At 39.7% G+C, this 23,373-nt stretch overlaps 1 protein-coding gene across 7 annotated transcripts in view; it reads right to left on the bottom strand.

Annotated features, from left to right (window-relative positions):
• Positions 1-21,862, bottom strand: part of RAP1A (RAP1A, member of RAS oncogene family) — a 46,803-nt gene extending 24,941 nt beyond the window's left edge. For 2 of the 7 annotated variants that reach the window (XM_062595300.1, XM_062595298.1), the window contains exons 1-2: positions 21,657-21,744; positions 20,399-20,471 (exon numbers count right to left, since the gene is read on the bottom strand). The gene's annotated coding sequence lies outside the window, so the exon portion shown is untranslated. Of the gene's footprint in view, positions 1-5,095; positions 5,204-20,398; positions 20,472-21,157; positions 21,261-21,656; positions 21,746-21,790 lie in introns of those variants that run through there. The other 5 variants (XM_062595293.1, XM_062595292.1, XM_062595294.1 and 2 more) reach the window with 5 other exon arrangements.
• Between the last annotated feature and the right edge of the window lie 1,511 nt (positions 21,863-23,373).

Raw genomic sequence — 23,373 nt, 5'->3', positions numbered from 1 at the left:
TTCTCACATTGTAACTGTAAATAATACAGTTATGAATAATCTTTGTGCTAATTGCATTGTCTGCTGTACAAGAACAATACACAACATACAGGTTGCAAAGCCTTGAAGCACAAAATTTTGTTAGTCTGTAATGGAAAGACAACCCGGTGCTACTGCCAACAGCCTATCTCTTCCCCCTACATATTTTATAGCTCATTGTATATGTTCCCAAACAGACTGCTACTTACGTACTCCTAAGATTTTAAAAATAAAATTGTTGATTTTGCAGGGTCCTAGAAGTTCTGAAAGGTAATGGGCCAACTATTTAACCCTTTAGGTTCAAAAACGTGGACCTCCTGCACCACAACTACTTGACAGCTAGTGAATGAAAAGGGACTTTTACTGTCGATAAAAGCAATTATTGAATAATACTAGCAACACCTTTCTCAGAGGCCTACATAACTCACACAGCACTCCCAGCTCGTGGCTGTCCTGAGTGAAATCGTCCTAGGCGTTAAGCAAAAGAGGTATATCTACAAGATGATGCAAATTACTTCATCTTAGCCCAATTTCTCCAGAAAAACTGTAGAATAATTACACTTTTGTTTCTGTCTTGATATTTCATTTGGTTTCCCTTGCTGGCTATGGAATCAAACATATGCGTCAGTGAATCCTTAGCAAGCCCTAGCTAAGCTCTTGGACATTTTGGTTCAGGTTTGCTTCTCTTTCTAACCTCTAGGCTGGACACGTATACTGCCACAGCAGAGCAGATGCATGTTCATAACAGCTAGCAGACAGCAAGAAGGATCTCCTGTTTTGGCATTCCCGTGCAAGGTAGATGGTATTTTCCACAGTGGCTTAATTCCAACACTGCTTCACAGCAGTCAGCTGGCATCACCAATCATTTGGAAGTTTCTGTGGTACATATCAAGCAGTCTTGAAAACTGCATGTTCTAACATTGATTTCCAATAGTAGAGGAGACATGTCATCTACATAACCTAATTCCAGAACATCTTCCCAGCATTTCCCACAATGTCCCTTCACACTAGAAGTTCAACAGCTATAATCCTCATTTCAGTTTCACCCTGCAAATCAGATACTCTCAGTCAAAGCACTGCAGCCATTCACAGACAGAAAGTCCCCTTTTATCTCAAAGCATTTGTGGATATAAGCGTATCTAAAACAATAATGTAGCAAGAATCTTCCAGATCAACACATGTAAGTATTTTAGAGGAGTTTTCTACCCCTCATGGCACTTCTGGTTGTCTTTTCTTGTAGCCAAATACACTAATAGACAAATCATTACTGTAGTGCAGAGAGTAAATACTAGGTAAGATACAATGCCCAACAGCTCTGTTTTATTTTTAATCTTTTACCCAATCGGTCATAGTGATTGCACTGGGAACATCCATTCTCCGCCTGGGCACCTTGCGGCTCTTCTCTCCTCTTCTAACCCATTTCTACTGCACATTCAGGTGCTGAATGCACCCAAGTGAAGCATTTAGTTCATTAAAAATCATCTTATTTATGTTCAAAGTAGTATTTTATCTTCCCCAATACAGATGTTTCGTTCAACTGTATGTTTAAATACACTGCACATTCTTTCATACACCACAAACACATACTTTTGGATGCAACTATATATTCATTTATTATTTTGCACACAGCTATACTTAAAATCTTAAGGCTGCAGGTAATTGAGACTATGATAACAAGACTCTCCCCATCTCATTTTGGTTTCTTAGGATTTTAGAAGCTTTCTTGAGCACAAATAATTTTAAAAAAGCCTTTAACACTTAGTGCCTTAAGATTAAAGAAAAAGAGGTTTATCCACAATATTTTTTATTAGCATTATTTATACTGTAAAACTAAATCAGTACAATATTGTACTGATTAAGTAGTGTGATTAGCAGTACAATAATTAACCTGCATTTATTCAGAAACTTGAAAACATTACAGTAGTCCAATAACTGTTCAAGAAAAATACCTTATATATTGTAACAGATTAGAAAGCATGAGTTTGTGGAGTGACTGCAACAATTCTATAAACAGCTCAGAGCGATTCTACAGCCCTTGGTTAGCATGTAACGTAACTGAGGGTTCATAGGTCTAACTTCAATAAATTAAAAAAACTAATTTCAGTAGGTCCTGGTTTGGTAATAATAAAATTAAAATCTACTTCTATTCTGCCCCAGGTGTAATTGGCAGCCCAAACAATAGCAAACCACAATTTCTACTTGATTACACCACTTAAAAATGTTTTATCTTAACTGCTACTCCAGTTTGTGAACTATAAAAGATGACACAAAATTGAAGTCTCATAGGTTAAAAAAGGGGGATAAAAGCTCATAATAATGTTTCCATTTAATACAAGAATGTATTTTCCTTTGGAAGCAAGAAGTAAAACTTGTCCCTGTGCTATGCAACTTCTGAAGTAGTTCGTCAGTTTAATCATCCCATCTTTCAAGTTCAATGAAGAAGCTTCAGTCCAAAAACAGCAAAGAGTAACCACAACCGTCAAATCCCATGTTTGGGGAAAGACCTAGCACAGCTGTGCTGGACATGCCAGATGCAGTCAAGATAGGAAGGTAAAATGCTGCTAGACCTCTTCCCTTGCTACACAGTACCTGGCAGGATGGCCTTGGCACAGACCCCCGGGAAGCAGCCACAGCACAGGACCACATCCCAGCCCGGTCTTCCTCGAGTCACATGGAAATAACAAATGCAGTTTGGGGAGAGATTGGCAGTTTTGCCTCAGAGAAACTGCACACCTAGCAAAACTTATTTCTGAAGAGCAAGTTACAAATAGCAGATCAGCAAAGAGATTTTTAAAAATTGAGTCAGTAATAAATGAGTCATAAGCCAAAAACTTGACCGAAAAGTCAGGGGAGGAGGACAGGGCAGAAGGGTGGAGGAAACTGTTCATACTTCAACTCCCACATACTGAAATGAGCCTTTTAAAGCATGCACTAATATTAACCGCCTAAGACAGCCAAAACAGAGCAGGAAACGATACTGAGGGTGGTGACTAATGCTTCAACCAAGCTTCGAATATGCATCAAGTAAGTGGTTTTAAACAGACAAAACTGCATTTTAACAGATTAACAACATCACTTCTGACAATTGAAATTATTCAAATACTCAGCTGGGAATACTTTGTTACAGAATTCCAAGTGTTTAGTAGCTTTATGCATTCTGCAAGCTCTTTATTTCTCTCCAAGTTTGTTTTTCCCCCGAACAAAAAGAAAAAAAAAATCTTTATTCCGCAGAAGAGGAGTGTATTGCTTGCAGTGAATCCACCATGTTCTTGCTGGACTTTTGCTTCCTAATACACACTACACAAAACCCTCAAAACTTCAGTTAAAAGACACGCAGCTGCCCACCTCGGTAGAAGTGCTCAGAAGCAGGAGGCAGAAAGACCAATATTTTTGCTGTTTGCAGATATGATTGAGGAATTTTTGCATTTAAGCCTTGAAAGCCCATTAAACATACACTGCATTAATGTAGATGCTCTTTCAACAACTTATATATGAAGTCTTATGAACTGTAACAATATCAAGAAAGGGCCCCAAAAATACCATTTGCCTAATTTTCCCCCACATCTACTACTATACATGGACTGCTGTAATTCTCTCACTAGTCTTATTTACAAGACTAAGGGACATATTTTACATGTTTTGTCCACCACGATTTGCCTTTTACTCCCTAACACAGAAATGCACCCCAAGCAGCATCAATTACAAAAGACAAATGTAGGTCAACCTTCTAAGTTATTTCAACGTTACAACGGATTTTGAGATGAAAATGCAGCACACATCCTACTATAAAGCATGCATGGGAACGGATGAACTGCTTTAAATGCAGTCTGTTATCTGATTAATTTCAAAGTGCAGAAACCATAGCTTAACCACCCAGAGCGGATCAACGCTGCTGTGGTACAAACACTTAATGATTGTTGCATCACCTACAAAGCACAACCATTTTACAGAATCTTAGCGCATGCCTTTCTTCTAAGAAATATGCAACGCCTGTAGATCTTAAAGTAACACTGAACAGCACTGCAAACAGTGCAGCAAGCAGGCCCTGCAGCAAGGCTAGAGAAGTACCAAAACCATGGCACAGCGTGGCAATTCTAAAGACGCAGGAAACAAGAGGTATCAAACACTGATACTATCACAAATCTCTCTGAAACTCATCTGGCATCCTGTTCAGTACTTCCTTCAACCTGCACCATGCCCCCGTGCTGTGCCTCTGCCTCCACATCCTTTCCGTCACCTGAACTACCTGCAGAGCCACTCTGCTCCGCAGCGGAGGCGAGGAAGGACTGGGAGCAGGCTGCACTCTCAGGTCTGCCCTCCCGGGGAAGCGCTGGAGCAGAGCCAAGCTGAGACGCTGTGCGCAACACTACTCGAAGAGCATCTACAAGCCATGAAAGAGAAATGTGCAGAGGGGAGAGAATAGAGTTGTGCTGAGACAAGGAATGCAGTATCCCACCGGCCCTCAAGAGCAGGACGAGCTCCCAGAGCACCTTGCAATGAAGTGTCCAAAGCAAGCAAAGTCCCCCCAGCAACCCTGCGGATTCCTTGTCCAAATGCCTTAAATCGTCATAATACTTGCGGTATCACAATCTGTTGTTTAGTATCAGGGTCATGGAAATTTCAAACCGTAATAACACCCATCACTATACTGTGCTTTTGGAATACAAAGCAGGTCCACTCCAACTCTGTCACTGAGCTAACATCTAGTCCCAGCAATTTACTTTACTTCTAGACATAAAACAGGAACAGTAAGAACACCCAAGTATGATATAAACAAAAAATATGCGATCATGTATAAGAAACTTCAAACAGAACATAAGTTTGAATGAACACTTAACCAATCGTTTTTTCAAAAAAATTTTTTTAGCAGCTCTGTACCCAAAACTCCAGAGGCATGAGCATGTGCCATGAATAAGAACCACCTTGAAACTGTGGAAGTCAGTGTTTTTAAAACAGATAATTAAATTGTCATAATCCTTCTTAAATATTTTCCAACTATAAGTGAGTCAACAACAAAGTAGAGTTCATTCATGCAGCTCTTGCTGCAAACATTTGCTTAGATCCAAGTCATACACACCTGAAAACAGGGAATTTTAGTAAAAGTGTTGACAAAAATCTCAGCTACAGGACTGAAGACAGATGATAGGCAGACTGCATTCTCACTGAAGAACTGCAACATACAGTCCTAGATTAAAAGAGGGTGAGGGAATAGAAAAAAGTGAGGCATTGAAGAAGCACACACAGAAAAACACAAGCATAAGCATCAGTTCCTTGAGAAAACATGAAATGGCCTCCCAGAATGGAGCTTCTGTAACAGTTTGCACTGTTATTCTATTAAGTATTTTGCTCTCTTACTGTTCACTTGAAAGAGTCCATCCATTATTAGTCAGAAACAAATCAGGAAAAAGGAGACAGGCAAGGAGAGCAAACAAGATTTACTAAGCTTGAGAAGAAAATAGATAATAATCTTCTTTTGTACACTAGCTTGCTCATCATCTGCACCTCCCTTTTTCTAGTAGCCTGATTTTCTCATATGGAAACCAAACCAGAAACATTACGGAAACTAAAATATTTAGCATTTTCAAGGGGAAATATGTTGCCAGCATTTTACTGATTAGGGAGAGAAAAAAAAAAAACATACAAATGACTGCCTGAACTTTAACATCTCTTATTTCCAATTTTCTGTACTACAGAAACAGTCATGACTCTCTATTTCCCTAAGAGAGATGGGCAGATTCTTAGAATATTACAATCACGTCTTGGCTATTTTTACCTTAGCAGTTAAATACTGAACCATGGCTACTAAAAACAATTTAATTTTGAACTTAAGTGTTCTTCATGTCATTTTTTTTAATTACTATAAACTACACCACAAAAATGTCCTCTCGCCCATTTCTAATAAACATTGCTCAATTCTTCACCAAAATTCCTTCATTAATCACAACCGTGCTCTCAAACTCAAATCAATCTAGCACTTCTGCAGTGGAAAGGTTTGTGATGATCAAAAACCACACTAAAATTGACAAATTCCATTCACAACACAAAACAAATAGCAGAAAGAAGGATAATGTAGACAAAACTGGAGATGAGACCTGGGCTCTACTATCTGGCTTCACCAAGGACCTGCAGTTGCCAAACTGCAGACAAAATACTAGTGGTCCCTTGGAAGTTGGCTGGTCACACAGCGTTGGTTCTAATGCCTGGCTCCAACGTAGTGTTGAATGAAAACTTCCTTTCACTATCTGCTCCTTAATTAGGCATTTGTTATACACCATGTTCTTAGATATTAAATTACTCAATGAAGTCGAAAGTACATTAAATACTTCCCTAATATTAACCCAAGCTGTCAACAATTACGCAATTGTTGCATGCGTGCTACGGAAGCGTGCTAGGAAGAAGGATGGCAGATCACAGGACGGGAGGGTGTTTGTCTACAGATCACAGGACTAATTAATGCGTGGCTCCCCCAAAACAAGTGAGAAAACCTTTGTTATAGACTTACCCTATTAATTAGCACAGAATTTACTCAATAGAATGAAAATCACTGCCATGGACTCACTTGCCAAGTCACTTAACCAATGCTATCAATCTCCTTGTCTTTAAGGCTCACAAAAAAAGCTCCTCAACCTTTCCTGAGGCAGCCAACACCAGAAAAGTGAGTTTAAAAATACCCCACACAAACACAAAATAGGATTTCAGTGTGATTTTTCAAGTGCAATTTGACAAATTTCCAGTCATGCAATTTTCATGGTCTGACTTTCATTGCTTATTATCATTACAGTATTTGATATCTGAATAAAATTTTATACTAATATATCATACATATTGTAGCAGAATTGTTTTATATATTTGGCAGAAATCACTCAGTTTCTCAATTGAACAGTGAAAAATATTAATATTTTTATTGACTGCCTTTAACATCATATCAAACAAAAATCAATGTAACAAGCATATAATCAACTACATGCATAATTGTGTTGTGGGACTAGTCACTATAGAGCTACTCATCTGTAGTATGTGTTCAATTCCTTTTAGTTTAAGCTTTTGTTCTACTTAAAAAAAAAAAAAAAAAAAAAAAAAAAAAAAAAAAAAAAAAAAACAGGAACAAACATTTTAGTTCCAGGAATTTAAGTTGCCAGGTTAGTCTAGTTACATTTTAGTAACTTCAGTGTAAGAAAACAGGGGTGTTTGTGGCATGCAGAAACATACGTGCTCCTCAGCAGAGGTCCTAAGTCTGCCAATGAGCAGATCATAAATAAGTTGTAATTCTTTATCATAAGGCTTGATACTTGACTAATTCTGAACCAGTACAGCACTAAAAAGCATGTTAACAAAGTAGCTAGAAACTGAATTTTCACTGTGAGCAAAGTGGGAAAATACTTTGAAAGATGACTTTGCACAACAAGTTAATTTATACAACTAAAGGCAGCAACATTTTAATTACTTATCTTGCCCAAATCAGAGGCAATCATAATTCATTAATTGATAATGACTAGACATTATTTTGCTTCTGAAATACAAGATAAAAAAAAACAAAAACCCCACTGACAGATGCATACACGAAGAATAAACTAATGACATGCCAAATAAGCAAACATTTTCTGAATGCAAGAGAAAAATTACACCGCTGTGAGGTTTTATTACGTTTGAAGTGGTTAGCTAGAGAAGGCAAGAGACTAGCCTTCAAATCTTGTCCACAGCCACTCAAACTAAAGCACTGATCGTGTGCTCCCTCTGAATCACATCCAAAAAACCCGTTAGCTTCTGCATAATTTCACATCCTGTGAATTGTATTGCAAAGATTACTGATTCAAGGCCAAAGTCATAAAAGCCTCAGCTAAGAGTAAAGTCCTCTAGCAACCAAGTAGTCCTTTTTTACTTCAATGTTTTGCTGAACTGGGGCTTTGAACAGATTAACCACAACACAAACAAACAAGTCTGAAGAACAAACTTTTTTGAAAATAACAATTATTCTGTACTTTGAAACAGTGCTTTTATGTACAAGCAGATTGAGACTGATCTACCTCAATCTGTAACCTTTTCTTCATGCTGAACTTGTAGTTTAACATCATTATGTTTATTTCCATCAAAGTGACTGTCTACTTATCCATTTTAAATTGCTTTGCTGTATTTCAGGCAAGAAGTACTTCGGGCAACTAAAGCTTGTCGTGCTCAAACAGCTAATTTATTTTTTGTCCTAGTGGTCTGCAGTTGCAGAAAGTTGCTAGGGACATGTGCCAAACAGACAAAGACAGCGCAAGGGAAGCCAGAAGCAAAACTCAAAGACCAACACACACTGCATCCCTAAATTAGAACAAAACACCACGTCACTTGCTGTAATTGGCAGCCTCCTCTCCAAACGGACTGCAGCACTGCTGCAAATTTAATACTAATGAGCACTGAACTGCAAACAGAAGGAAGGACACCCACCTAAATTCTGCAGATTTAGGGGAAGCTAGCTTTTCAATTATATACATACAGTAGCTCAATACAAAGTATTGCGTAGGCACAATGTAGAAACAGAATCACAACAAATTACACAAATAATTCATGTGTAACAGACAACATCGCAATAGAGGTCCTCCCAAGCAACAACATAGGGGCATTCAGCTGCTTCTCTCCTTTTGATCTAGAGCTACTTAAGAATTTTCAGCAGAGGGTTTTATACAATAGAGTTCTTGACAGCTTCCCCCCCCCCCTTTTTTTTTTGAAGGGAGGAAGAAAGGAAAAAATCTCCCCGCATACACCCTCTCTCATCACCAAAACACATAAATGTTAAAAGGCATGAACATTAGATACAGAAGCAGTTTATGGGACTTCCTCCCATCTGTTCTCTCCTACATTCAAAACCTGCCGCCGATTTTAAAACCATATTAATTTTTTTTCCATATTCTTTAGTGGAAAAAAATAGTCTGACCTTTTTAAATATAAGATTAAATTCCAGACAGAATCTAGGAAGCTCAGTCATAGCAAAAACACCAACTACATTATACTTGGTAAGAATAATTTGTTATGCTGATAGTAGCTTGGCAACGTTCTTAACTGTGTTCTTCCTGGTTTGTACAATTAGAGTAAATAAGTGACATGAGGTAGGTAGATTGTCACTGCAATTCTAGCTTTCATTTTAAGTAGTTATTTTATTCCTGCAGTATAATGACCAGACACAGGTAAATCCCTGTCCTTCTATTCAAAAAAGTAGCAAAATGCTCAAGGGAAGATTTCTGTCTAAATGACTGTACACAAGTCAAGGTTTGGGGCTTAGATTTTTTTGAGGTGTTTAATTCCATATAAATTTGGGACTTTTTTTGTGAAGTCAAAATGATGAATTTGTACTAAGTTAAAAAGATATACAGATTTTTCTTATCAAGAAAACAACTTCTTCTTCAGTCCAGTGAACTATTTAATACTTCAGAATTTAGTTTTAGTAAAATATTTTTCTAGAAAGTCTTACTGTGGGACAGATTTCCGTGTCCAACACAAATGACAAAGTTCATTTTCCTTTTTTTTACCCAATACTTGCTTGACCACACTATTATTTTCGAAATGCATTTAGATTAAAGCAAAAATGATGTGCAATATACTTACCTCTATAGCATCTTAAGTGTTTGAGAAACTAACTTAGGGAGGAATATTTTAATTGCCTTATACCAATTCTTAAAGAAGTGCTACATGGTACAAAGTACAGTTTAAACTGACAAGAACTAAGCAAAAAAGAAATGTTACACTAAAAAAGAATCATAATGCACATGCAGCTGGAACAGCGTAAGAGGGCTTATTCTGTTTCCAGAGCTCGTTTAAAATATAACAACCAAAAAACTAAACCAGTCTAGTTTCATATCACCAGTGACACTGATACATGTCTCCAGACTCAGCGGTGAGCTGCGACAAGCCCTCTCTTGCCGCTCCCCTGAAGGCAATGGGAAGATAACGCACGAGGCTGCAGGATGCCCAGATACCGCCCCGGTACGAGCACTGTGTAGTTCAGATACCTAACTGAGAGGATGAACAAAACACACAAACAAAAAACAAATACGGAGGAGGCAACAGGAAGGCAGCGCACCAGCCACCAGCGCGCTGCACGTCGCTGGGGCAGTACTTCCAGCCTTCCGCGCTGACAGCGACACGTGCAGTAGCCGCCCCCCGTGCCGAACGGGCTACTGCCGCAACAAAGTTCTGCTACGCAGCATAGAACAGTTCTTTCCTCCCCTATCCCGCGAAAAACTGCCTTGCATCCAGAAAGCTCTCTCTGGGGCAAGAAGAGGTGGGACCATATTTGTATTCCAAAATTAAGTCTTTGATAGACTAATATAGTGCTTCTCTATTAAGATCTTTTTTTTTTTTTAAACTTCTTGTAAAACATGCAGAGAAATTGCTTTGAAAACATATTTCTACTCATAATTCTAAGACTTAACATTAAGCCTTCAAAATATGTCTTATATTAGTACAGAACACTGTCCAGCTTTTTAGGAAACTAACACACAAATTCAAGAAAATATTAAAACTCCATAACTCTTAACAGCAAAACCACAATAATCAGGTTGTGTGTATACATTTAATCTGATGATGTTGATTGACCTAAAGGTCAGGTTTGCATATGCACTCTGGACATTTTCACTGCCTTAAAAATACTTTTGTTTAGTGTGCACGTCAGCCATAAGCAACCAAAACACCTACTGTTCGCATACAAATAATACTAATTAAATGCTTGTTTTAGCCATTACTTTTTAAATGAAAAGTCCCACTTACCATATGGCTGCTTATTAACAACATGTTTAACAGTTTACATAAAATATTTTCTGTGATGAGTGTCCTTGTAATGAGTACCTAAGTCAGGTTAACGATGGATATATTTTAATACCATAAAATTGAAGTATACCTCTTAAAATGTTTCCATAGCAATTTTTGAAACTTGATGGGAAGCTGATTAGCAGTAAGCTAATTAATCCACAGAAAATGTAACAGTTTCATTACTGCTTGTAACAAAATGAAGTTATTTAACATGATACTAAATCCTTCAGCTAATCCTTTAGCTCAGTTCTTTAATGTTGCTCCCTGGAATCTGGAAAAAGAGGGTAGTGGGTAAAAAAAGTTGAGTTTTTGTTTTACAACAAAAATGAATTTTTCTCCTACATGACCATTTTAACTGAAGGAACATTCAAAGTTTAAAACTTCTGTGACAGACTCCAAAGAGCATCATACTGTTAAGGCAGAAGGGTCTAATTCTGAATTTCTGAAGGCTCTATAAATTGGTATTTACATCTGCACAGTGAATTCTCTGAAGTTTTTAAATCCTTCTGAATCCAACTGGCTTCAAAGGACAAAACAACTTTGCCAGTTCATCCTAAAATGTCTTTCATAGATAATAAAAGGTGACACTAACCCTTACAGGAAACAGCTCCTATAGTTTAAACCAGTTTTATATGAGCCATTACAGAATTTAAAGGTCAGCCTTGATTACAGCCCAAATAGACAATTATACAGCTGTTATATACATAGGCAGTTGGACTCCTGCTTTCAAAAGAAGAGATGCTAAGCTTAACTCAGAAAAAAGGGAGGACACATCCTCTAACAACTAATCTATAAACAAGATTATCATCACTGGCATCAGCCAGTCCTTCCTCTTCATCTCATGAAGGGTCTTGGATAAATCATCTCCAACAACAACACTTCTGAGAGTAATTTAAAGGGGACAGAGAAGGTAAAGCATTCAAACAGGAATGAAAAACTAAAATTTTTAGTCTTTGAAATGATGAACATACACAATAGAAAAAATCTCCCTCATAGTAGTATGTGAACCTCACAGAATCACAGAATGGTTGAGTTTTGAAGGGACCTCTGGACATCTAGTCCAACTCTCCTGCTCAAGCAGGGTCACCTACAGCATGTTAGACAGGATCACATCCAGGCAGGTTTTGAATATCTCCAGAGAAGGAGACTGCACAACTTCCCTGGTTAACCCGTTCCAGTGCTGTCACGCTCACAGTAAAGAAGTTCTTCCTCATACTCAGGTGGAACTTCCCGTGTTTCATTTTGTGCCCACTGGCAATCTGCTGGAGATATGGTCTGGAGACTGCCAGTTTTGCACTCTGATCAAGACTGTAGAACATATCGTACTTCATTTGAATGTTAATTGCTGTTATCTGCTATTTCTGCACTGTCTACTGTAGTTAGGATACTTTTTCAAAATTAAAAACCCATTTAATCATTTTTCCTTTAACTCCACAAATGCAAAACCAACCATATAAACCCATGTGCACTACAGTCCCTGGGTTTAAAATATATTTAGGATTTTTTTAAAAAATTATTTCTGTCCATAGAATTGCAGTTCACACTAGTTTGGCAGGAAAATGACGACAAAACTTTGTTTCTGAGTTCAGTATACATTACTTAGTTGTCCCTGACATCTGCTAACGTCATGATCAGCAACACCACGAATTGCATTGCTCAAACTTGTTTTAGTACTAAATTGACCTGTACTTGATTTTATGTTTATGATGAGGTTTTTGAGTAAAGAGTTCATAAAATAGAATTGGGCTACAAAGTACTGAAATTACACAATAAAGGAAAAAGACATACATTCTTAGCATGCACACCATTCAAGGCACTGCTGTGGAGCACTAAAACACCTACTAGATCATTTTTACAAGGTTCATGAAAAAGCTTTATTCTAAGTTTGAAATCTATCCTAGTGATCAATATGCCAATATAGTACATTCATAAAATGATATATAATCATACAGTCTTAAGGATTGTAATAATATTGTAAATGATTTGACAAGTTAAAAACCTTACATACATGAATATCTCATGAAAAATAATTAGAATTTTTCTTATTGCTGCTTTCAACTACAGTGAGTGTTACAACCCAAAGCACGTGAAAGTAATAGTTGGCTAAGTTTATTTTATATTCGTCTGTATTTATTTTATAAATTCATCAAGCTTTCTGTTCTTCTGGACTAGTAACCAGCAATGGTTGTTTCAGCAAAATGCTAACACGTCATCTCAGACTAGAGCAAGATGTGCTGAAATAGATTACTTAGGCAAAGAAAGAACTGCACCAGAAATAACCTTACCCAGTGACCCATGATTTACTTCGAACTACCATGTGGTAGGTGGCATATAAAAAGATATTACTCCATGTCAATTGTCTAAAATGAAAGGTTCTCTTTTCTATGTAGCCCCTCCCTACAACTTCAAGTTTATTTACATTAGCGAAAGGAACTCTGCATAAAAAGCAACATAAGAAAAAATGACACTGCAACAATACATCCAGTCTAACTGCTCTTCCCACACATTCATTGCTTTCCATAGTAAGGGTCTATTTCAAACTAATGTGTTAAAAATGTTAGACAAATATGACTCTATATAGATTAATTGCTTGGAAAATAAATATTAGTGGTCTTATTCCTGGAATCATTGAGCACCCACAACTGCAACTGAAGCCAGTTAGTGCTATGGATGCTCAGATCTTTTAAAGAGCAGATTTTAAAGCTATGAGTTCATATGCAATATTGTAATTTAAATATGACAAAATCAAATTTTTTTAGTATTAGGACACACCAGAACACAAAATCTCTGGATCCAAGAAGGATTTCATCAAAAAACCCAAACATTCCAGTAAACCTTTAATTTGCAGTTTTAGCCACTCAAAAATGAATGCAACTAGTCTGTTTTTTCTGTAACGCTCAAACAAGCAGCAGTTATGCAATGCAACCGATTGGCAAACCCACTATGCACTGGTAGTTCCAGTGCCTTCCCAAAAAGTAGTCTCTCCCAGTAACATTTGACAGAGCAACAATTATCTATTACACAAGCGCTCATCCCACTCCTTACATGAGTGTATGAAGCACTAGGGCAGCATGTATTTTTTCCTGTCTCACTTGAATTAATAAAGATCTGTTTCAACCATAACACAACCACTGCTGTGAACATATTCAGACCACTTGTTTCAGTACCCCGGGCAGGCTTAAACATCTTCCATCTTATCAATATTCAAAATAAAAAACAAACCATAATGACTCAGGCCACCTGCTCAGCAGGACTGCTACTGCCTGGCTCCCTATATTTGCAGTCAAACAAAGTAAGAGGGATGAAGAAAGCCAAGTTAAGCATCTGCAGTCATGGCCTGCAAGCAGCTCTTCATCTTCTGTTTTCACTGTTTACCCTACATTACCTGTTTCTCCCTTGTTATAAAAGCCCTGTGGAAGGTCAGGTTCTCCCCCCAAATAAGGGGCTTTGTTCATTAAAAAATCATTTTAAAATAGCTTTCCAAATTACTCACTAAGGTCTGCTTTTGTCAGCATCTGGATTTCTCAGTTAAGAAACAAAATTAAATCTGAGCTTTCACTGAGGTTCATGTTAAGCCACTACAAATGCATTGAGGAGGTGACTGTTCAGGTATAGCAGGTATTTCCCAAGATCCAGTACGCAATACCTGCTGGACCACTTGCAGCATGGAAGAGCAACATACATCAAAACACTGTCTTCATGTGGCCACATTCAGATTTATGCAGATGCACTCTGCCTGCTACAATTAGCTGACACAGTGAGAAGAGAACACATTGACGTGTACTACGGACCACTACAATAGAAACAGGAAAAAGAGCAAATAGTTATATAGTTCATCTTTAACTAGATGTATCTGCCACTACAATGTTCCAAGTACAATCTGGAAGTATCAAACTTAAAAAACAAATAATTAGTAACAAAAAAAAATTTTTTTTAAAAAATCAAGGAATGTTCTAATGTCCCATTTCTTCCCACACCTCAAACTTCTCACAGAAGATGCATGCAATTTAAGTTTAGACATACCATTTCTGATTAGGAATTTAATACTTAGACAATGGCTCCACCTTGAACACAACGCATCTCCCCACCACCTCTTCATTTTAGTATCATTAAAAGGAACACCTGAGACAACCTTAATTATTGTAGTACCTGCAAGAGGAGAAATGATCTGTAAGTAATCTATTTGTCCCATTTACAGCTTTAGAGGTCAAAACTTGTTTCATACTGAACCCAGCAGCGAAATGGCATTAGTAAGTGGAGCTCAGAATAAAGCCCTCGAGCGTGAGTATCTGTTACCAACAGCTGGGGAGTTATGGTCTGTCCTATATGATGCTCCACTGCCACTAGTGTCTGTGCAGCTGCTTCTTGCACTCCCCTCACTTCAGAAACTAGGAGATCAGAAAGTAGGCAATACTTAAGAAAATTATCACTGTCACAGGAAAGCACTGGCTCTAATAACTAGCCGTATCTCTCTGGAAGATTTTATTCATCCAGCAAACATGCAAAATCAACTCACAGGTGGTATCGCTAAAAATTTCCACCTGAGCAAGCAAACTCTGCTGAAAAACAAGCAGTGAAGACCCTACATTTGCCACAGCAGAAAGGCAGCATGATATAAATTCCCATAAGAGCAGGTTCTTCCTTACAAGTAACAGTCTGTTGTCACTGAAGGCAGACAGCAAACACGCACTCATTTATCTACCATCGAGAACAAGCTACAAATCACATGCTTTCTAGATGTACCACGGAAAGCAAATAGATGCTGCCTTGGCTCTACTACATTCACAGCACAAGACTGACAGAAAGATACTGCCATAAGTCAGATGTAGTCAGGAACTGCAGTTTCTTGACAATTTTAAGCCAGTTTAAATTGTGTTGTCACAACAGTGACATTTAACCTAGAAGAATCACAGGGTAATTTATTAGAATGGATTTCTGAAGGTCTATACCACAACCCCCTGCTCCAAACAGGACTGGCTTCAAAGTCAGACCAGGTCAGCCCAGACCTTGCCCAGTTAAGGGGGAAAGGTATTAAATTCCTGAATATCTCCAAGGTCACAGACTCCAGACTTCCTGGGCAGCCTATTCCAGTGCTTAATCACAGAAGGATTTTTTCCTTGTATTTAATTGGAATTTCCCTTGCTGCAATTTACGATCATTGCCTCTTGTTTTTTCTCTATGCAAATCCGATTTGATGATCACGACCCCGGTTAGATAGCTGAAGACAGCAATTAGATCCCCCTCAGCTTAACATTTTTCTCTTCAAACTAAATAAACCCCATTGCCTTCATCTCTCCTTATGTTTAGCATATAATCAGAAGACTATATAGGCAAAGAGGATTCTGAAATCTTACTAGACTGTATCTGAACGGCCTAGTAACAGGATACAGAAATTGTTTTCAGAGCAGTGTGAAGCCAGAGACCTCACAAGCTGTCGATCCGGAAATAAATCACATGAGGTCAGGTTGCACATCTCCCACTGAGGCAGGGGTAAGGCTACCGACGTGTCTGTCGGCAAGACCCAAGCCCTGCTTCTCCCTCGTCCAATTGCTTGCTGTGAAAGACTCCAAGAGACAGGCAGGGTCAGTCATGCCCAGTGAAATGTCTGCGGATAGCAGGATGAACCAAACCAGCACTAAATACATTTCCTTCTTCTTTTCTTTTTTTCTTTTTTTTTTTTTTTTTTTGTCACAGAATCCAGGCCTTCTGTAAAATTACTCAACTTGTAATTTTAGAAAGCTCATTACTTAAGAGTCAACTGATCTTTTAAGACAACTTATGTGAAAAGAATCACTAATTATGCAGATATATGTTTTAACAAGCAACCGAGTTTGCTCACTGCTAATGAGAAGTAACTGAGAAAACCATAGGTCATTCCTGCTAAGAGACATTTTAAAGCATTTCACAGCTTACCTTGCTCATCCACACATAGTTTTTGTCGAACATTTTTGGTTTCCTTTTGCTTCTAATACACAGGATAAACCAGTCTTTAAAGGCACAAAATGTCTGTTTTATGTATCATACCATATACAATTTGAAAATTCTTGGAAAACACTATCTACAGAAACAGAAGTTGCCTATTCTGTCCTCTCAAACCTGTTACCCATAAATCCACTTTGACCTTGCAAGACTCTTTCATGGCCTGCGCAGACATACGAGGAAAAGCAAGAGCAAATCAACTCCAAACATATTCAGCTGAAGCATCAGAGCTTATATTAATGCCATTTAATCTGGTAGTTGCTTTCAATCATGGTGATTCTCTATGAAACATAACTGAAATAACATCATTCATACACCATACCAAGGTTTTAGCCTAAATATCTTACATTATCAGAACAAATGCCAAGCTGAATGCCAGATTTACTAGCTAAACAGTAACCTTAAAAACATATTACTTGTATTTTTAAAAGACTCAAAGACGTGGCTGAGAAAACCAACACGTACAAAGTAAAAGTCTTGTCTACTTTATAAACCAAAGAAAATCATTCATTCTGGAAAATCTGTTAAGTATAACACAAAATCTTAGCGAGAAAGGAAAAAGAGGTGTGTCCAAGGAATCAGTATTACTGCTTACGATTGTTTTCCAGAGAATCAGTCAGAAGGGACTTTCAGCCTAATTCCACCCCCTTAAGGTAACATCACACTATGAAGTTCATTCAGTTAATTTGTTTTCTGGTCCCTTCAATTCTGCAATCCAATTCTAAAGGCACTGGCTCTCCAAAAAAAAGTATCTGCACCCATTGATAGCTAGGATTTCCCTGGTAGCCCTGAAGCAGGGACACAAAGAGAAGACAGAAGTGATCACAAAGCTAAGATCAGAGCATGGCAACCTCAAGTCAAGGTACTTAGATCACAGAATTGTCTCAAACACAAGTCTAAACCAAACCCAATTTAGACTATCACAGGATATTTAAGTTATTGTTCCTGTAGTAACTTTCTTAGGTCATACAGGACCTTTAAGAAAGTTAAAGCAACACCGAAATACAAAATGGATGGTACATGGCTCAATAACATTATTTCAACTTTTAAGTTGTAAATACATATGCAGGCCAAGGCTTATCTGTAATTCAATATATTTTATATAAAAACTGTATCCACAGTCACTTTAGATAGTTTTTTTTTCATAGCCTTCTCACTAAGAATCTATTAATGAAGATGTGTCTTCTCTCCACACTTATTTTAATCCTCTCTCTTTTGATATGTTATTCCACAATTCTTCATTTAAAAAAGGTGGTGGTGATGGGGTTTCATTCTAGTATTAGTCAGTGCTTAAGGCACTGAAATGGATTAGACTCCTACTCAATTTTTGCTTCTAAGCATTCCTGAAAGCTCAACAATAAAAATTCAACAATGAGAAAGTGAAGGAGTTAAATTTGTTACTTGCCAAACACTTTAATTTTATTGTACAACTGTGGAAGATGAGAAAATAACTCAATGCTTTAATTGTATGGTTTTTTTTTTTGTTTGTTTTTAAGTCAACCATTCTGCGAAGTGTTTTGCCTATAAAATTACGTTTCTTCTATTGGACCAATTAATAAAATTTATCACTTGTATATGTAGGATTGAAATAAATTCATCTTCATATGTTTTTGCTCCATTTAACCACTGTCATGAATTCAAATGTAGTGAACTTCATTATATTTGCAGCACTAGCAGCAGAAAGCATATTGCACTTTCAATCATACTAAAAAACAGCAAAGAGCTTATAAAGCTGCATTCTCATTCCATGGTTTAAATTTACAAGCAAAAAACTTTTTCCTTTATGCTTTTTGCACTTACAATGCTATGATATAAACCAAGGAGAAACCTTTTCAAGCTATAGACTTTTTTGGACATTAATTTACAACTAGCATCAACAGAGCTGTCCAGGAATCTGAATACGCTGTACAATAGTAAATAAAGCACTTCACACAAGTTTCAGCATCTGAACAAGACAGATTTGATCAAACAAGATAGCTCAGTGAAATTAACTTCTTTCCAACTTTCTAACATCCTAACTTATCTCAGCCATTAGGTGTCACATTCCAGGATCAGAAGTTTTTGCAAAGTGTCTGCACAAATGTCTACCTTAAAAAAAAAAAAAAATCAACCATGAGATTTGAGTACCCTTAAGATGCTTTCATTACAATTCTTTTTAATTTCCTATTATCTATTAAATGAAAGAAACATCTCAATTAACATTAAAAATTCAGTCAACTGAGTACAACTACTGAATGCTGCTACAGAATGAATAAGTCCTTTAACCACAGTGTAAAAAAAAAAAAAAAAAGAAAGAAAGAAAAAGAAAAATCAAATCTATAACTACTTCAGAGCTCAGTATAAAATGACTTCAAGCTTTATGCTAAAACCTCTCCACTATTTCCTCTTGAAAAACAAATAGGGCTTCAAGGGAGTTAAAAAAAAGCCACCATACACACAACCCCAGGACCTGACTCTTGAAAAAGTTCTGTCTCTCTTGAATCCGCTTCTGCCGAAGTAAACATACAAAATTACCAGAAATGCTTAATGATTAAAGTTAAGCTAGCACATCAGAAATGGAAAGAAAGCAATAAAATAGGAAGTTGCCTATGTTATTATCTTCACAAAGCCTTGATTAGGATCCACAGTCAGACCCCTCTGACACAATCTAGTCCCGAGCAGTGCTCTGCTGAAAAAATTTCCCTCAGGTTGACTGTAGAACAAGACCAAACAGGAATTCTGAACTTTAAGTAGCTACAAGCAAAGAAGTACTTTGTAAATACAGGGTAAAGATTTAAACTTGATGTTCAAAAGATTCACTTCCTTTTCCACTAGAATGGCCAGAGAGTGTTCTGTTATCAAAACATTAGGATTCTTTCTTTGGCAGCTGACCACGTAAAAGGTACAAAGCTACAACACAGTGCTGCAACCGACCAAAGTCTGTACGTAGCTGATTTTTAACCTCTGTAAAACTGCACAGAATAAATCTGTTGACTAAATAACATGCTCAAAATGACACAGTATACTGTATGCAGGCATAGAACAAGACAAAAATAACCACTACAATGTATTAGTACAGAGTTGTTTACACCTCAAGACTACAATTCAATATACAGTTAATACTTCTGCATTAGAGTTTGTCCACATGTTTCACTATTGCTATCTAATTAAATTTCTTTTAGACAGCACCCTCAGACTGGATGAGCAGGCATGAAATGTATCACAAAATAGTAGATATCTGTATATTTGCAGCTTACAGTTTCAACCAAACTATTTTGATAAGCTGTGTAAACACCAGTCTCAAAATAAAAACATTAACATATCACTGGAATTACACCGTACTAGTATCTTAGTCCCTGTTTGGCATGCAGTCCTCCTTAAAATCTTTGGTAAAGCTACTTACCCTAAAATCCGCCATACCAGAGCCAAAATACACGATTAAATATATTGCTTTTAGTTTCATTTGAAACTTTAGAATTGTAACTCTAACACCCTTTGGGCCTACTAAATGCTCTCAGCATTTTTTTTTGTGCTGTACCACAGTCCCTTGATTAGGCCAACTACACCTTCAAGACCTATTCTCCTAAGTTATAAAGGACAACGGAAAAATCTGCGTTTAAGCAGCGTAACTCACTTTTCTGTGGATGATCTTAGTCTGACAGAACACAAATACGCCTCTTGTCCTGGTGTGTGATCAGTAGAAAATACTGCGCATGAAAAATAAGATTATTTTTAGAATCAGTGTATGAGAGTAGTTCTTCACTTCCTGTCAACTCCACCTTAAAGAACTGCGTATATAGTCTCATTTTGATGTCTAAAGCCAGGATTTCACAACTTCTGCTATCCAGCACAACAGAGAACCAAGTGGCAAGCTCCTGAGAGTCAGGAACAGTAACTCCCCGGCTTTTAACTCAGCACTAAAAATCTTTGTTGGGATACATCGTCAGTCTTCAGGCAATTGTGTCAATAAACCGATGGCGTTTTCTCCTACCACAATTACGAACAAAACCTTAAGTATTTTTTTATTTATAATACTCATCTCTCCCATAGCAACAGGATGCGCGCACGGCATTCCCAGCGCCACGAAGTCGCTATAGCAACACGATGACGATGTCAGAAGAATCACAAAGTTTTCCACGCTCCGGACCTGGGGGAACCACGCTACTCCCGAACGCTGAAAACGCTGAAAACGCTGCGGACCGCGCGAGGGCAAGTTTCCACCCGAAACGGCCCTCGCGCGGCCTCGCTCCCGGAGCGCTCGGCGAGGGTAGCGCGGGGCTTCCTCCGTCGCAGCGGCTTCACTCGCCGCCGCGCAAGAGTTTCAGGAATCCCACATTAAACCCCCCCCAGAACCCGAGGAGTCCGCCGCCACCAGTGAAAATTAACGACGCACCGTTTCGTCAAGGGAAAATTAAAACGGCAGCGAAAACGATCGAACCAGCGCGCGGCGAAGGCAGCGGCTGCCAGCGGCGCGGCCGCTCCCGCGGCCCGACGGCGCGGTGCCCCCTCTCCGGCGCACGGCTCCCGCGCGGGGCAGGCCCAGCAGCGCAAGCCGAGGAGGAGCCGGGGGCCGCCGCGCCGCAGGCGGACGGGCCCCCGCAGGCGCAAGCGGCAGCTCCGGAGGAGCCTCGCCTCCCCGAGCCGGTCGGGCCGAGGAAGGGGAGGGGGAGCAAGAACCGCGCGCAGCCCGCGGACTCGCCCTTGCGGCGCGGCCGGGGCCGCCGGGAGGCGCCGAGGCCGCCGCGGCGCGGCCCTCCCGCCAGCGCAGCGCCCGCAGCGGAGCCGCCCAGCCGCCCCCGGAGCGGCGGCTCCTCCAGCCGCCCGCGCGGAAGCGCGACGAAACCGTTTCCGAGCCGCAGGAGGCGGCAAGGGCGCGGGCGAGCGGTGCCGACCTTCCCCTCGCCGGAGCCGACGGGAGCCGCGCGGGCCCTTCCCGCCCAGCGCCGCGCCGCCGCCCCGGGGCCGCCCGCCGCAAGATGGATGTCCCGGCCCGGCCGCGGCCTCCCCGCCCGCCCGCCCGGCTCACCGGCCGCCGCCGCGCCGCCTCCCCGCCGGCCGCCGCTCGGCTCGGCGCGCTCGGCTGGCGGCGCCCGCTCCGCCCTCCGCGGCCCGGGCCCGGGGCGGAGCCGGCGCGGCGGGAAGCGCGGCGCGGCCGCCGCTGCCCGTGAGGGGGCGCCGCGCCGCCATGGCGCCGAGGCCTGCGGGCCGCGCCGAGCCAGGGCCGGGCGGGAGGGTGAAACCAGGCGCGCCCGAAGCCGCTCTTCGCCACCCCGCCGCCGCTCACCGCCGAAGCGCGACGTGCGCGGATCTGCCTGAGCTTCCAGCGGGGGAAAAAAAAAAAAAAAAAAAAAAAAAAAAAAAAAAAAAAAAAAAAACAGTAATTTTGATAAAAGACAGTGTGAATACAAAAATAAGCTAAACACTATTTGTATGACTTCTCAGGTGAGGAAACAGAGATAAACAGATTAAATGACTTAAGCAAAGTCCCCAGCAAGCCGGTGGCCAAGGGATGAGCGCAGCTGGGGAACCAGCTCTCGCCCGCCGCGCTAACGGGCGAAAACCGCTCTCGCCGCCTGCGCCGGGGAGACCTACACCGCAGAGGAACGCTGCTTCCAGGTGTAAATCGGGGATGCTGATCTGGATCTGTAAATCCCAGTCCCGTATGCCTCAGGTCCCAGCAAGATGTTTCTTCCCCTGGGGACCACCGTGCTGGAAGAGAGCAAGCGCATCCCTGTTCCTTAATTTGTGTAGCTGGAGGCAGGTTAGTCTCGCAGGGATTTCCGCATTTCCTTTCTCCGCTGGTTCGGCAGAGCTCACACTTGCCAACCTCAGTAGTAGTATACAAAAATCCCTTCTTTTGCAGGTGGGCATTTTATGTGGACAGATCACATGTCTTTAAGGATACCTAAAGCTGTTTGCTGAACAGCTTTTCTTTTGAATTGCAGCAAATTACTATCTATAGATTGTTTAAAAATAAGAGGTTATATGCAGAAAAACATTCAAAGACAAAAAAAAAGTTTTGAAAGTCAAAAGTCAATAAAAAAAGAAATTCATTCCTGCAGATAAGAGTTGCATGCAGAGACCCTGTCCTTAATGTCCTTAAGAGGCTTAGGTTATCTGACAGTATATAAGCATTCTGCCAGGCCTTACCAGAAGGGTGCATTTTACTCACAGGTTTCCTTTAAAACTGAATGTTTAGTAAACTTTGTCTCCAATATAAATGCATCTACAGCTTCTTCCACGCAGCACTGCTGGCTGAAGAGTTTTATTATATCCAATGAATCATGCATTTTTAATCTGTTCCAAGGGTTGGGGATCATCTAAGTTTCAAAACAATAAGGGTCCAGACATACTCAGTGCCTGATTCAGCAAAATAAAAGTCCTATTTAATGTCTGTTCTGGGAAGGTTGATTTCTGACCCCCCTCAGTTTTCTACAGGTCTAAATGCAAGCTGATAATAATTTTTGCTGAATCAGACTTTGCAAGTACATGAAATTAGATCTGGATGAGTGTGAACCTTGGCTATGAAATAATATATTAAAAAAGAAATGAGAAAGGTGAAGAAAGATCCAAGTTCAACTGCAGTCAGCGGGAATTTTCCTACCAGCT

The sequence above is a fragment of the Rhea pennata genome, chromosome 25 (genome assembly GCF_028389875.1).
Source record: "Rhea pennata isolate bPtePen1 chromosome 25, bPtePen1.pri, whole genome shotgun sequence".
Taxonomy (NCBI): Eukaryota; Metazoa; Chordata; class Aves; order Rheiformes; family Rheidae; genus Rhea; species Rhea pennata.
Note: the sequence above shows the minus strand (reverse complement) of the source record. Positions and strands in the feature narration are given on the sequence as shown.